Source organism: Aegilops tauschii, chromosome 2 (assembly GCF_002575655.3).
Source record: "Aegilops tauschii subsp. strangulata cultivar AL8/78 chromosome 2, Aet v6.0, whole genome shotgun sequence".
NCBI lineage: Eukaryota > Viridiplantae > Streptophyta > Magnoliopsida > Poales > Poaceae > Aegilops > Aegilops tauschii.
In genome coordinates, this window is record NC_053036.3 from 22,342,425 (window position 1) to 22,358,092 (window position 15,668).

Consider the following 15,668-nt stretch of genomic DNA (forward strand, 5'->3'; position numbering starts at 1 on the left):
CAAGACGCTCCAAGCAAAACACATATCATGTGGTGAATAAAAATATAGCTCCAAGTAAATTTACCGATGGATGAGGACGAAAGAGGGGATGCCTTCCGGGGCATCCCCAAGATTTGGCTTTTTGGTGTCCTTGGATTACCTTGGGGTGCCATGGGCATCCCCAAGCTTAGGCTCCTGCTACTCCTTGTTCCATACTCCATAATATCTTTACCCAAAACGTGAAAACTTCACAACACAAAACTTAACAAAATATCTCGTGAGCTCCGTTAGCGAAAGAAAACAAAACACCACTTCAAGGTACTGTATTGAACTCATTCTTTATTTATATTGGTTTTAAACCTACTGTATTCCAACTTCTCTATGGTTTATAAACTATTTTACTAGCCATAGATTCATCAAAATAAGAAAAGAACACACAAAAACAGAATCTGTCAAAAAACAGAACAGTCTGTAGTAATCTGTAACTAACGCAAACTTCTGGAACTCTAAAAATTCATACAAAATAGGACGACCTAAATAATTTGTTTATTAATCTGCTTCAATTGGAATCAGTATTATATCACGTTCTCGTAATTTTTAACAATTGTTTTCGTGAACAGAAAGTTTCTGGAATTTTCAGCAAGATCAAATAACTATCATCCAAGAAGATCCTATAGGTTTAACTTGGCACAAACACTAATTAAAACATAAAAACAAATCTAACCAGAGGCTGGATCAAAGATTTATTCCTAAATAGCAGCAAAAAGCAAAAAAAACTAAAAATAAAATTGGGTTGCCTGCCAACAAGCGCTATCGTTTAACGCCCCTAGCTAGGCATAAAAACACGGAAAGACCTAGGTATTGCCATCTTTGGTATTTATCTTTTTAATGAAGTTATGCTTGAATCCGGGAGGTTCCTTACGTTTCCCTTCATACTCAGAGATTCTTAGATCTAGAGCATCCAACCATTTATTGCAAAGTGTGATCAAAGTATTCATACGATTGAGGATCCCTCCAACATTTTTACGGGGTTCAAGAGTTTTTTGCAATTCGCCTAATTTTTCTAAGATTTGGGTTCCCTCAAGAGTGAGAGTTAATCCCTTTGGTGGGGAAGTACTCCTACTATCCCCTCTATAATTTCATAAGCAAAACTAGGATCAATTTCAATAAAATTCCCTTTGGCGGAAAAATCAAGGAGTTGTCTATGGGATAAGGTTAGCCCAACATAAAAATTACGAAGTAAAACCTTGAAATCTCCCTCTATAGGGCAAACGCGATGGGATTCTATCAATCTATACCAAGCATCCTTTAAATTTTCTCCTTGCTTTTGTTTGAAGTGAAGGACTTCAAACTCGGGGGACAGAGGAGTAGATAAAGAACTAGCCATAACGACAAAGAAGGCGAAAAAGAGGCAAACGGAATGAGAGGGCGAATAAAACGGCAAGGGTGAAGTGGGGGAGAGGAAAACGAGAGGAAAATGGCAAATAATGTAATGCGAGGTATAAGAGTTTGTGATGGGTACTTGGTATGTCTTGACTTGTGCGTAGACTCCCCGGCAACGGCGCCAGAAATTCTTCTTGCTACCTCTTGAGCATTGCGTTGGTTTTCCCTTGAAGAGGAGAGGGTGATGCAGCAAAGTAGCGTAAGTATTTCCCTCAGTTTTTTAGAACCAAGGTATCAATCCAGTAGGAGGCTACGCTCGAGTCCCACGCACCTACACAAACAAATAAGAACCTCGCAACAAATGCGATAAAGGGGTTGTCAATCCCTTCACGGTCACTTACGAGAGTGAGATCTGATAGATATGATAGGATAATATTTTTGGTATTTTTATGATAAAGAGAAATAAAGATGCAAGGTAAAATAAAAGGCAATAGAAATAGCTAAGTGTTGGAGGATTAATATGATGGAGAATAGACCCGGGGGTCATAGGTTTCACTAGTGTGGCTTCTCTCAAGAGCACAGGTATTACGGTGGGTGAACAAATTACTGTCGAGCAATTGATAGAATTGAGCATAGTTATGAAAATATCTAGGTATGATCATGTATATAGGCATCACATCCGTGACCAGTAGACCGACTCCTGTCTACATCTACTACTATTACTCCACACATCGACCGCTATCCAGCATGCATCTAGAGTATTAAGTTCATAAGAATAGAGTAACGCTTTAAGCAAGATGACATGATGTAGAGGGATAAACTCTTGCAGTTTGATATAAACCCCATCTCGTTATCCTTGATGGCAACAATACAATACATGCCTTGCTGCCCCTGCTGTCACTGGGAAAGGACACCGCAAGATTGAACCCAAAGCTAAGCACTTCTCCCATTGCAAGAAAGATCAATCTATTAGGCCAAACCAAACTGATAATTCGAAGAGACTTGCAAAGATAACCAACCATACATAAAAGAATTCAGAGAAGATTCAAATATTGTTCATAGATAATCTTGATCGTAAACCCAGAATTCATCGGTCTCAACAAACACACCGCAAAAAGATTACATCAAATAGATCTCCACGAGAGAGGGGGAGAACATTGTATTGAGATCCAAAAAGAGAGAAGAAGCCATCTAGCTACTAACTATGGACCCGATGGTCTGAGGTAAACTAATCACACTTCATCGGAGAGGCTATGGTGTTGATGTAGAAGCCCTCCGTGATGGATGCCCCCTCCGGCGGAGCTCCGGAACAGGCCCCAAGATGGGATCTCGTGGGTACAGAAGGTTGCGGCGGTGGAATTAGGTTTTTGGCTCCGTATCTGATCGTTTGGGGGTACGTAGGCATATATAGGAGGAAGAAGTACGTCGGTGGAGCAACAGGGGGCCCACGATGGTGGAGGGCGCGCCCTGGGGGGTAGGTGCGCCCCCCTACCTCGTGCTCTCCTCGTTGATTACTTTACGTATACTCCAAGTCCTCTGGATCACGTTTGTTCCAAAAATCACGTTCCCGAAGGTTTCATTCCGTTTGGACTCCGTTTGATATTCTTTTTCTGCGAAACTCTGAAATAGGCAAAAACAGTAATTTGGGCTGGGCCTCCGGTTAATAGGTTAGTCCCAAAAATAATATAAAAGTGTATAAATAAGCCCATTAAACATCCAAAACAGAATATATAATAGCATGGAACAATCAAAAATTATAGATACGTTGGAGACGTATCACGTGCCCGCGGTTATCCCTTTTTACGGGGAAGGCGCGGGCCGCCTCCTTTCCCATTTACTGCGACATGACGCATGCGTGCAGAAACCGCATCTCGCATGACCCCCACGTCATGCACGACCCTCCATGTATCGCGCGGGTCGTGGGGAACCGCAGCGGACGAAGATTTACTGCGGTAAATTGTACCCCACCTGCCCGCGCACCGTTCTGGGCCTGGCCCAACAACGTGTTGCGCTTATGTGTGGCCCAGGCCCGGGGGCTACTATCAGTGTACAAAAGTAGGGGCTCTCCTTTTGACCCCTTTACTTGTGCACGGGCAGTCAGAGCCGTGCGCCACGGCCGCACGTAGCAGGGCAAAGGAGGGAAGCTAGAGAGAAGCCGAAGCCCAAGACAAACAAGACAACGCCAAGGCCGAGAACACAAAGAGCAGAGGGACGAAGCAGGTTCCCCCGGCAAGACCATTGCCGGGGCAGCCTCAGCGGCCCCGACAAGACCCTTGCCGGGGCAGCTCGCCCAACACCAGCGGAGCGCGCCACCCTTGAGCCCACGGTTTCCAACACCATCAACCACGTTGGGCCAAGGCTCGGGAGGCACCTCCATGGTGGCATGCAGATCTTTGTGAAGACAAAGAATACTCAAGATCAGATGAGGATTGGAAGACAACGGCTCTCGGCACCAAAGGTCTGTGGTAAACTACTCACACATCATCGGAGAGGCTATGGTGTTGATGTAGAAGCCCTCCGTGATCGATTCCCCCTCCGGCGGAGCGCCGAAAGATGCCCCAAGATGGGATCTCATGGGTACAGAAGGTTGCGGCAGTGGGAAAGTGGTTTCGTGGCTCCCCTGGATGTTTTCAGGGTATAAGAGTATATATATGCGAAGGAAGTAGGTCGGTTGAGCTGCGAGGGGCCCACGAGGGTGGGGGGCGCGCCCTCCTGCCTCGTGGCTTCCTCGCTGCTTTCTTGACGTCCACTCCAAGTCTCCTGGATTGCTTTTGTTCCAAAAAAGATCCTCGCGAAGGTTTCATTCCGTTTGGATTCCTTTTGATATTCCTTTTCTGTGAAACACTGAAATAGGCAAAAAAACAGCAATTTGCACTGGGCCTTCGGTTAGTAGGTTAGTCCCAAAAATAATATAAAAGAGCATATTAAAGCCCATTAAACATCCAAAACAGATAATATAATAGCATGGAACAATAAAAAATTATAGAGACGTTGGAGCCGTATCAAGCATCCCCAAGCTTAATTCCTACTCATCCTCGAGTAGGTAAATGATAAAAACAAGTTTTTTTATGTGGAATGCTACCTAACATAATTTTAAAAGGAATTTTTTTTATTGTGGCATGAATGTTTAGATCCGAAAGATTCAAGACCAAAGTTTAATAAATACTTCAAGCATACTAACTAAGCAATTATGTCTTCTCAAAATAACATGGCCAAAGAAAGCTCATCCCTACAAAATCATATAGTTTGACTATGCTTCATTTTCGTCACACAAAATGCTCTTATCATGCACAACCCCGATGACAAGCCAAGCAATTGTTTCATACTTTAGTATTTTAAAACTTTTTCAACTTTCACGCAATACATGAGCGTGAGCCATGGACATAGCGCTATGGGTGGAATAGAATATGATGATGGAGGTTGTGTGGAGAAGACAAAAAAGGATGAAGTCTCACATTGGCGTGGATAATCAACGGGCTATGGAGAGTCCCATCAATTGATGTCAATGCGAGGAGTAGGGATTGCCATGCAACATATGCACTAGAGCTATAAATGTATGAAAGCTCAACAAAAGAAACTAAGTGGGTGTGCATCCAACTTGCTTGCTCACGAAGACCTAGGGCATTTGAGAAATCCCATTGTTGGAATATACAAGCCAAGTTCTATAATGAAAAATTCCCACTAGTATATGAAAGTGAAAATATAAGAAACTCTCTATCATGAAGATCATGGTGCTACTTTGAAGCACAAGTGTGGAAAAAGGATAGTAGCATTGTCCCTTTTTGGCCTTTTCTTTTCATAAGGCCTTTCTCTTTTGTTTTTTAATTTGGCCTTTTTATTTGGCCTTTCTCTTTTTTTTCTTTGGGACAATGCTCTAATAATGATGATCATCACACTTCTATTTATTTACAACTCAAGGATTACAACTCGATACTAGAACAAAGTATGACTCTATATGAGTGGCTCCGATAGTGTACCGGAATGGGCAATGAAACAAGACTGACATGTGTGAAAAATTATGCATGGTGGCCTTGCCACAAATACGATGTCAACTACATGATCATGCAAGGCAATACGACAATGATGAAGCGTGTCATAGTAAACGGAATGGTGGAAAGTTGCATGGCAATATATCTCAGAATGGCTATGGAAATGCCATAATAGGTAGGTATGGTAGCTGTTTTGAGGAAGATATAAGGAGGTTTATGTGTGATAGAGCGTATCATATCACGGGGTTTGGATGCACCGGTGAAGTTTGCACAAACTCTCAAGGTGAGAAAGGGCAATGCACGGTACCGAAGAGGCTAGCAATGATGGAAGGGTGAGAGTGCGTATAATCCATGGACTCAACATTAGTCATAAAGTACTCACATACTTATTGCAAAAGTCTACAAGTCATCAAAACCAAGCACTACACGCATGCTCCTAGGGGGATAGATTGGTAGGAAAAGACCATCGCTCATCCCCGACCGCCACTCATAAGGAGGACAATCAAAGAAACACCTCATGCTTCAAATTTGTCACACAACGTTTACCATACGTGCATGCTACGGGACTTGCAAACTCCAACACAAGTATTTCTCAAATTCACAATTACTCAACTAGCATGACTCTAATATTACCATCTTCATATCTCAAAACAATCATCAAGTATCAAACTTCTCATAGTATTCAATGCACTCTATATGGAAGTTTTTGTTATACCCATCTTGGATACCCATAATATTAGGACTAATTTTATAGCCAAAGCTAATTACCTTGCTGTTATAAAGGACTCTCAAAATAATATAAGTGAAGCATCAGAGATCAATAATTTCTATAAAATAAAACCACCACCGTGCTCTTAAAAAGGTATAAGCGAAGCACTAGAGCAAAATTATCTAGCTCAAAAGATATAAGTGAAGCACATAGAGTATTCTAATAAATTCCGATTCATGTGTGTCTCTCCAAAAGGTGTATAGAGAAAGGATGATTGTGGTAAACTAAAAAGCAAAGACTCAAATCATACAAAACACTCCAAGCAAAACACAAATCATGTGGAGAATAAAAATATAGCCTCAAGTAAAGTTAGAGATAGATGAAGACGAAAGAGGAGATGCCTTCCGGGGCATCCCCAAGCTTAGGCTTTTGGTTGTCCTTGAATTTTACCTTGGGGTGCCTTGGGCATCCCCAAGCTTAGGCTCTTGCCACTCCTTATTCTGAAATCCATCAATCCTTACCCAAAACTTGAAAACTTCACAACACAAAACTCCACAGAAAATCTCGTGTGCTCCGTTAGTATAAGAAAGCAAATAACCACTTTAAGGTACTGTAATGAACTCATTATTTATTTATATTGGTGTTAAACCTACTGTATTCCAACTTCTCTATGATTCATACCCCCTGATACTAGCCATAGATTCATCAAAATAAGTAAACAACACACGATAAACAGAATCTGTCAAAAACAGAATAGTGTGTAGTAATCTGTATCAAACGAATACTTCTTCAACTCAAAAATTCTGCAAAAATAGGACGTCCTAGATAATTTGTTTATTGACCTACTGCAATTGGAATCAGTATTTTATAACTTTCTGGTGATTTTTAACAATTGTTTTCGTGAGCAGAAAGTTTATGTCTTTTTCAGCAAGATCAAATAATTATCATCCAAGAAAATCTTATAGGTTTTACTTGGCACAAACACTAATTAAAACATAAAACAAAATCTAACCAGAGGCTAGATGAAATATTTATTACTAAACAGGAACAAAAAGTAAGGAACAAAAAGAAAATTGGGTTGCCTCCCAAGAAGCGCTATCGTTTAACGCCCCTAGTTAGGCATAAAAGCAAGAATAGATCTCGGTATTGTCATATTTGGTATGCAATTCGTCAATTGAACACTTATAACCTTTAGGAGTTTCCTTCTTTTTATTAATGATCAAACTCCTAGGCAAGAAATCAAGAAATTCATTTGTAGCAAAAGGTTCCTTAATGATAGCGAAAAAGTTGGGGTGAACACTTATTGATTTGAGATCCGCATTTTCCTTACTAGAAGATTCACCCTTATTTTTAGGAACATACATAAATTTGGCAACTTTGGTAGTAGTAGGATTTGAAGTATTTCTCACGGCAGAAAAGGCAGACCCTAAGTTGGTAATAATATCCTCAAGTTTATCAATTCTAGTGGAATCTTGATCTATCTTCTCATTAACTTTGGGTTCTTTTTCTCGAAAAAAATTCAGAGTAACTCCTACCTTAGATCCATATTGGGTGATTTGGTTGTGGATCTTTTTATCCAAATTCTCGATCAACTCTACAGTGGCAACTTTATTTTCGATAATTTCAAGCCTTTGCATCACATGTTCCAAAGTTAAAATAGTTCCATTAACCAAAAGAGGCAGCGGGCCAAACAAATCTATCATAGCATTATAAGAATCAAAATTATGGCTACCCAAGAAATTCCCTCCGGTAATGGTGTCAAGAATATATCTGTTCCAAGGAGTGATGCCTACTTAAAAATTGCGAAGAAGAACGGAAGTAGATTGCTTCCTAGTGGATCTATTCTGAGCATTGCAAATTCTATACCAAGCATCTTTTAGATTTTCTCCCTCCCTTTGTTTAAAATTAAGAACTTCATGATAGGGAGTACTAACAATGATAGAAGGACTGGCCATGACGGCAAAACAAACGTTCTAACATACAAGCAAACAAGAAGCAAGCGGAAAAAGGCGAATGAAAAGGGCGAATAAAACGGCAAGGGTGAAGTGGGGCAGAGCAAAACGAGAGCCAAATGCCAAATAATGTAATGCGAGGGAGAAGAGTTTGTGATGGGTACTTGGTATGTCTTGACTTGAGCGTAGATCTCCCCGGCAACGACGCTAGAAATCCGCACGTTGGCGGGAGATAAAATCTTGACTTGACTTGGCGTAAACCTCCCCGGCAACGGCGCCAGAAATCCTTCTTGCTACCTCTTGAGCATGCGTTGGTTTTCCCTTGAAGAGGAAAGGGTGATGCAGCAAAGTAGCGTAAGTATTTCCCTTGGTTTTTGAGAACCAAGATATCAATCCAGTAGGAGGATACATGCCAGTCGCCTAGTACCTGCACAAACAATCAAGAACCTTGCAACGAACGCGATAAAGGGGTTGTCACTCCCTTCACGGCCACTTGCAAAAGTGAGATATAATAAAGATAATAAGATAATATTTTTGGTATTTTTGCTGTATAGATTGGAAAGTAAAGATTGCAAAATAAATAGTAAACTAAAATTGTAGATCGGTAACTTATATGATGTAAAGTAGACCCGGGGCCATAGGTTTAACTAGTGGCTTCTCTCATGATAGCATATATTACGGTGGGTGAACAAATTACTGCTGTGCAATTGATAGAAAAGCGCATAGTTATGAGAATATCTAGGAATGATCATGAACATAGGCATCACATTCGTGTCAAGTAGACCGAAACGATTCTGCACCTACTACTATTACTCCACACATCGACCGCTATCCAGCATGCATGTAGAGTATTAAGTTCATAAGAACGGAGTAACGCATTAGGCAAGATGAAATGGTGTAGAGGGATAAACTCAAGCAATATGATATAAACCCCATCTCTTTATCCTCGATGGAAACAATACAATACGTGTAGGGACGAAGCAGGTTCCCCCGGCAAGACCATTGCCGGGGCAGCCTCAGCGGCCCCGACAAGACCCTTGCCGGGGCAGCTCGCCCAACACCAGCGGAGCGCGCCACCCTTGAGCCCACGGTTTCCAACACCATCAACCACGTTGGGCCAGGGCTCGGGAGGCACCTCCATGGTGGCATGCAGATCTTTGTGAAGACAAAGAATACTCAAGATCAGATGAGGATTGGAAGACAACGGCTCTCGGCACCAAAGGTCTGTGGTAAACTACTCACACATCATCGGAGAGGCTATGGTGTTGATGTAGAAGCCCTCCGTGATCGATTCCCCCTCCGGTGGAGCGCCGGAAAACGAACCAAGATGGGATCTCACGGGTACAGAAGGTTGCGGTGGTGGAAAAGTGGTTTCGTGGCTCCCTTGGATGTTTTCAGGGTATAAGAGTATATATAGGCGAAGGTAGTAGGTCGGTGGAGCTGTGAGGGGCCCACGAGGGTGGGGGGCGCGCCCTCCTGCCTCGTGGCTTCCTCGCTGCTTTCTTGACGTCACTCCAAGTCTCCTGGATTGCGTTTGTTCCAAAAACGATCCTCGCGAAGGTTTCATTCCGTTTGGATTCCGTTTGATATTCCTTTGCTGCGAAACACTGAAATAGGTAAAAAAGCAGCAATTTGGACTGGGCCTTCGGTTAGTAGGTTTGTCCCAAAAATAATATAAAAGAGCATATTAAAGGCCATTAAACATCCAAAACAGATAATATAACAGCATGGAACAATCAAAAATTATAGATACGTTGGGGACGTATCAGGTATTGAAGTGGACAAAGCTAAGGTTTATGCAATTGGGAAAATGCCATGTCCTAAGGATATCAAAGGTATTCGTAGTTTCCTTGGTCATGCTGGTTTCTATAGGAGATTTATCAAAGACTTTTCTAAAATTTCTAGGCCTCTTACAAATCTTTTGCAAAAGGATATTCATTTTGTTTTCGATGATTGTTGTTTAGAAGCCTTTGAAACACTAAAGAAAGCCTTAATTTCTGCACCTATTGTTCAACCACCTGATTGGAACTTGCCTTTTGAGATCATGTGTGATACTAGTGATTATGCTGTTGGTGATGTACGTTCTAGGACAAAGAGTTGATAAGAAACTGAATGTTATTCATTATGGTAGTAAAACTCTAGACAGTGCTCAACGAAATTATGCTACTACTGAAAAGGAATTTCTAGCAGTGGTGTTTTCTTGTGATAAATTTAGATTTTACATTGTTGATTCTAAAGTTATTGTTCACACCGACCATGTTGCTATTAAATATCGTATGGAAAAGAAAGATGCTAAACATAGACTTATTCGATGGGTTCTCATATTAGGGATGTTGTGTAGGCGCTGTGAGAGTGTTGTCATGGTGCTTGGGCGTGGCATCCAGGGCCCCTCGGTTAGGCCCAAGGATCACACAGATTAATATTTCTACCTAATTCATACAAGTGCAGATAACTGGAAGAACGTAAATTTGTTTATCATGCATGGTGCTAAAATTGTATGTTGTGTTGTTAAAATTGATGTATTTGAAATTGTAGTTCTTCATGTAGCAAAGAGAGACAATGAATTAACACAAAGTTTATTCTCCCTATCCCCAGTATACCCTGATTAGTGTCAGCAGGAAAACTGATACACATTATGTATATTTTGTTGCAGATTTTGCACCAACTTGTTTTTCTTCTGAATTCTGATGAATGACACACATTCATATGTGATTAGATCTTAGAGACACGTATCGATTTTATTCTGAACCGAACAACTATATCTTTTGTCTTTGCGCATTCAGAACTTTGCTAATTAATTTATGTTACCGTTTGTAGATATTTTAAGATATCCTTCTTTTAAATGTAAAATAGCAGTTGAATTTCTCACTAAACTGTTGTTGATCTGTTCTTGTGCGAATACTTGATAACGGGGCCCACTTTTATAACTAGGTTGCTTTTCAGTGCAGCTTTCATGCTGAAATTTTCATGGTAGACAATTTCAATGGATTAATTCCATTAGTCTTCGTTCTGATGCTCCTGTGCAGTTGATATCATCTTTGTTTCAGCTACCTTGTTGATATTGGAACACATTCCATGTTAGTGTTGTTATGCACAGATATTTTTATTATTTTTTGTTTATAGTTGTGCTGCTGGCTTAGGGCATGTTTGGTAGGGTGTATGAAGGGTGCATGAGAGTAAAAGTTTCCTTCAACTGCACACATATCTTCCCTCAAGCTTACCTGGTTACAATAGATGACTTTAAGCTTCAATTCATTGATCCGTTCCACTTGCTGTCTCACTTTGGCTCTGTTTGCTCCTTTCAAGCAAGAGTGGACTACTTCAGTTGCTGCCTATTCGTGGGAGTTCTCTGCTACAGAGGAAAGCATAATCTATATGTTCACCTGTTGTGTTTATGAACTTAATTTTGTGAAAGGTTTAGGTACTTCTGTGTGGCAGCCGTGTCATGTTCTTCACATGTTCTGTTCATCAACTTATGTTACTACTTACTACTTTCATGAGATAGCAGCGCTGACCACATGATTCTCGTGTTTGTTGTTGCCTGAAGCTTAAAGTAGCAACCTTGTGTTATATAGGTCTTGCCAGATACTCCCTCAGTAAATAAATATAAGAGCGTAAACGCTCTTATATTTTCTACCAGAGGGAGTAGAAATTAGGTGATCTGCAGAGAATATGAAAAGCAAATGAGTTGGGGAAGGACAAAGGGGTACATGCAAGAGAGGTACGTAGATGGGAAGACAGGACCCAAGGGATAGTCTTCTGCTCGGTTTGGTTCTGGTTCTAGTATATTTTCATTTGTCCAACTCTTCAGGCCTCTATGTCCCATCCCCCAGCAGGACCATTCAAATTAGTGTTTGAAGTTCGATTCTTGAAATTGAGCTGTCAAGATTGGTTGTTTTAGAATTCTGTAAATACATGCTAGATTGAGAGTGAATTCCTGCCGGCTGCCGAATTGAGAGAGGATAAAATGATAGCAGCACAAATTGGTTATTCAAAACCTTAGATCCCCAACAAATTGGTTATTCCTAAGGCTTATTTGGTTTGGTGAGGAGATTAACAAAACAAACCCCTAAACGGGCCTCCAAGGAAATGGTTATGAGAGTACATGAGCAGATGTGCAAGAAAAATGCTCATCTTTTTTCTTCCACCAAACGAAGGACAAATGCTCATCTGTTTTCATGTAGCCAAGTCTCTTCTAATGATTGTTTTAATCTGTTTCCAATGCGACATCTGTAACCATACCTGCACCCTTCATCCCAGTAGTAAATTGCACTGGACTCATACATAAATACGCGCAAAACATATATCATTATCACTTTTAAATATAATTGCATTTCATGAGAGGAAACAGAAGAAAATTAAGGAGAATATAGCAGTTCTTAACATAAATTCTTCAGACTACATAGTTGAGAACATACTATGGAGTACTCCCTCCGTCCCAAAACAAGTGTCTTAAGTTTGAGCAATGATTCCCTTCAACCGGTTGATTTCTTGGATCTCATCCGTCGCCTCGATTTTTTTGGCAACTTCTGCAACATCACCAATGTTGCACCAATTTCTTCCGTAACGTTAGCTATATTGCAAAAAGACGAAGACGATAAAAGAAGGACGCTGATAACGCCCACAGGTGGGAGCAACACTCGCCCACACGCCCTATAACACACAGATTACGCCATGTCACCGCATGCATGCATGTGGAAATCTTTTTAGATTTCCAGTTTTTAAAATGTTTTATCTCTTAAATGGAAAATCCGATTGAAGATCCGTTTTCACCATTAAATCCATCGCGACGAGATCTTCGAAACTAGATCTCATATCAATATGTTTCGACAACATTTTTGAGGGGGTTAAAAGTTGACATGTCTATTGCACATGAATAGTCATGGTGTTCACAATGAAGTTGCCATGATATGTTTCAGGTATTTTTTTCTACCTTTAAGAGTAAATTTTGTCATATTATAAAACGGGGAATTAAGAGACTAGACTTGTCATGAACCATAAACTAAAATTGCCATGACACATGCACTTAAAATTGCCATGCTTCATAGAAAAAAATAATTTCCATGGTCAAAGTACTGGATTTGCCATGGTCAAAATACTAAAATTGCCATGATCTATAAATTAATTGCCACATGGCAACTTTTGTGTGAACACTATGGCAACTAGAGTGTAAACACCATGGCAACTTTTGGCCCAAAAAAAATCATCGAAACATATCAACATGGGATCTAGTTTTGAAGATCTCATCGAGACGGATTTAATGGTGAAAATGGATTTTTAATTAGGAGATAAAAAAAATTAAGCCAAAACCTAAAAAGATTCCCGCTGATGTCATCTATTTTGACGTGGCAAAATGAATGGTAATGGAGGCGTTTGGGGCATGTTGCTTCGTGCCACACGTGTGGGCGTTATCATATGGATAAAAGTAATTCTGAAACAAAGCCTGCTACTAAAAAACTCTACAATAAAGCCTCAGTTGCACAAAAATTGCAAAAAGATGAAGGCGAAAAAAAAATTATGCAACAAAGCCTCTGTTACAAAAAAACTGCAACAAAACCTCAGTTGCAAAAAAATTATGCAACAAGACTTTGTTGCAGAAATTTTCTGCAACAATACTTATGTTGCAATGATGGAGGGCGCCGATGCACCAGATCTGATGGCCCGTGAGCCAGCCGATCTTTTAAAAAGATCAGCTGGTGGACGTGTAGCAGTCCCAATGATTGGGATCATCCGACGGTAGTGACGCGTGCGTCCGTCGCCTCCGTGGATGTTGGATCTGATTTTAATCAACGTATTACCTAGATTAGGTTTCGAAACTCAGCCGTTGTTGCAATTTCCCCCACCGCAACGACTAGTGTGTTGCGGGATCTGGATCTGGATCCCACAAGAGCAGTGGCCACTCGTGCATCTCCCGAGCTCCATGTCAAGGCAACGCCTCCTCGTGCTGCTTCGACCGCCTCCACCGACGACTCCTCGTGCCGCTTCGACTGCCACCACCGACGCTCGCCGCTAGCATAGGCGTCGCCGCTGCCGCCATCCTCCACAACGTCGGCCATCGCGGTGCGCACAAACTCAAGCTGCATCCGCCGTCCTGTGGAAGAATCGGCGTCCGCGTCTACCGCGAGGGGCTGCATGTTGGCCTTTCTTTCGTCCCAAGGGAGCTGGCCTTTCTTTCGGCTGGCATGGTCGCTGCATGTTGCTTGCTACAGCGAATTAATGCAACAAGGTCTCTGTTACAAAATAAGAAAGTAACAAGACCTCTGTTACAAAAAAGGCAGACCGGTGCATGTAGCTCCCGCTTGCACAGGGCCCGGAGAAGGGTCCGACCACTTTGGGTCTATAGTACACAGGCTTTCTCTACATTTCTGTAAGAGGTTGATTCCAGAACTTGAACCCGTGACCTCATGGTAACAAGACCTTTGTTGCAAAACGAATTAAATTGCAGTAAGACCTCAGTTGCCAAAGAAATTGCAACAAGACCTCTGTTGCAAAAAACACTATAACAAGACATCTATTGCAAAAATAATCTGCAACTTGACCTATATTACAAAAATTTCCGCAACATAACCCATGTTGCGGAAATTTTCTGCAACACGACATTTGTTGCTGCGGCAGAAGGTGAGCCTTGATCGCTCAATCAATCAGATCCAACAGCTCACGATCCACCGGCCGACACGTAGCAGCGCGCATCTAGTATTGGTTTAACGTGAATCGAAATCAGCTTGTAGGGACTTACATCTCTTCCTCTCTTCCAGTTCTCTATTCTGAATTCTAGTACAACTCTCAATCCTTTGTGGGAAAGGCACGCTTGTGTACCTGCCACGCTATCATAAAAGAAAAAAATTGTGTCTTGACATTTTCTAAAAGTAAATAACATAGGATAAGTTACAGCGATGAAAAAAATGGAACCTAATTAATACTTCCCATAACCATTTCGCTGCTAAAACTAGGACTCGCCTCCATCCATTGAATCTTGTTCACATAATGCTACTTGTGTTGTTCCTCTCGGCCTCACTAAACCGAGGAACCACACCAAAATCCAATGCTCGTCGGAGTGCCTCCTTCACTAAGGTGAGAAGCTTCATGCATGACCGTGTCGTCTGGTATGTGTTCTTTATCTCGTCCATCCAAGTATTCATTTCGCTAATATATATCACCCTGCCCCTTTCCTTACCCCAATTTGTTTTCAGATACAATGGAAAACAGTCATGGCGCTCAGGGCCGGATCTGGGCCTATGCGGCCTGGTGCGGCGGCCAGGTGCCCATATCTAAAGGGGCCCATATATATATATATATATATATATATATATATATATATATATATATATATATATATATATATATATATATATATATATATATATATTACTATACATCTAAAAAAAATAGAAGCCTTGGCCCGGCCGGCCGGCCCAGCAGTCCAGCACGTAGGCGCTCGACGCCTCGACAGGAGCGGAGATCGCGACGGATCGCGAGTCGCGACGAGTCGACTCCTCGAGGCTGGACTGGTCCTCGTATCTAGAGTCCAGACTCCAGCGTCATCGGTCATCTTCGCCGAGTCGCCGATCGGCTATCGCGTCCAGCCTCCGAATCTCCGATCCAGGAACCAGGATTCGATCGCCAGGGCCTGCGCTTGCCTCTGGGCTCTGGCTCCTA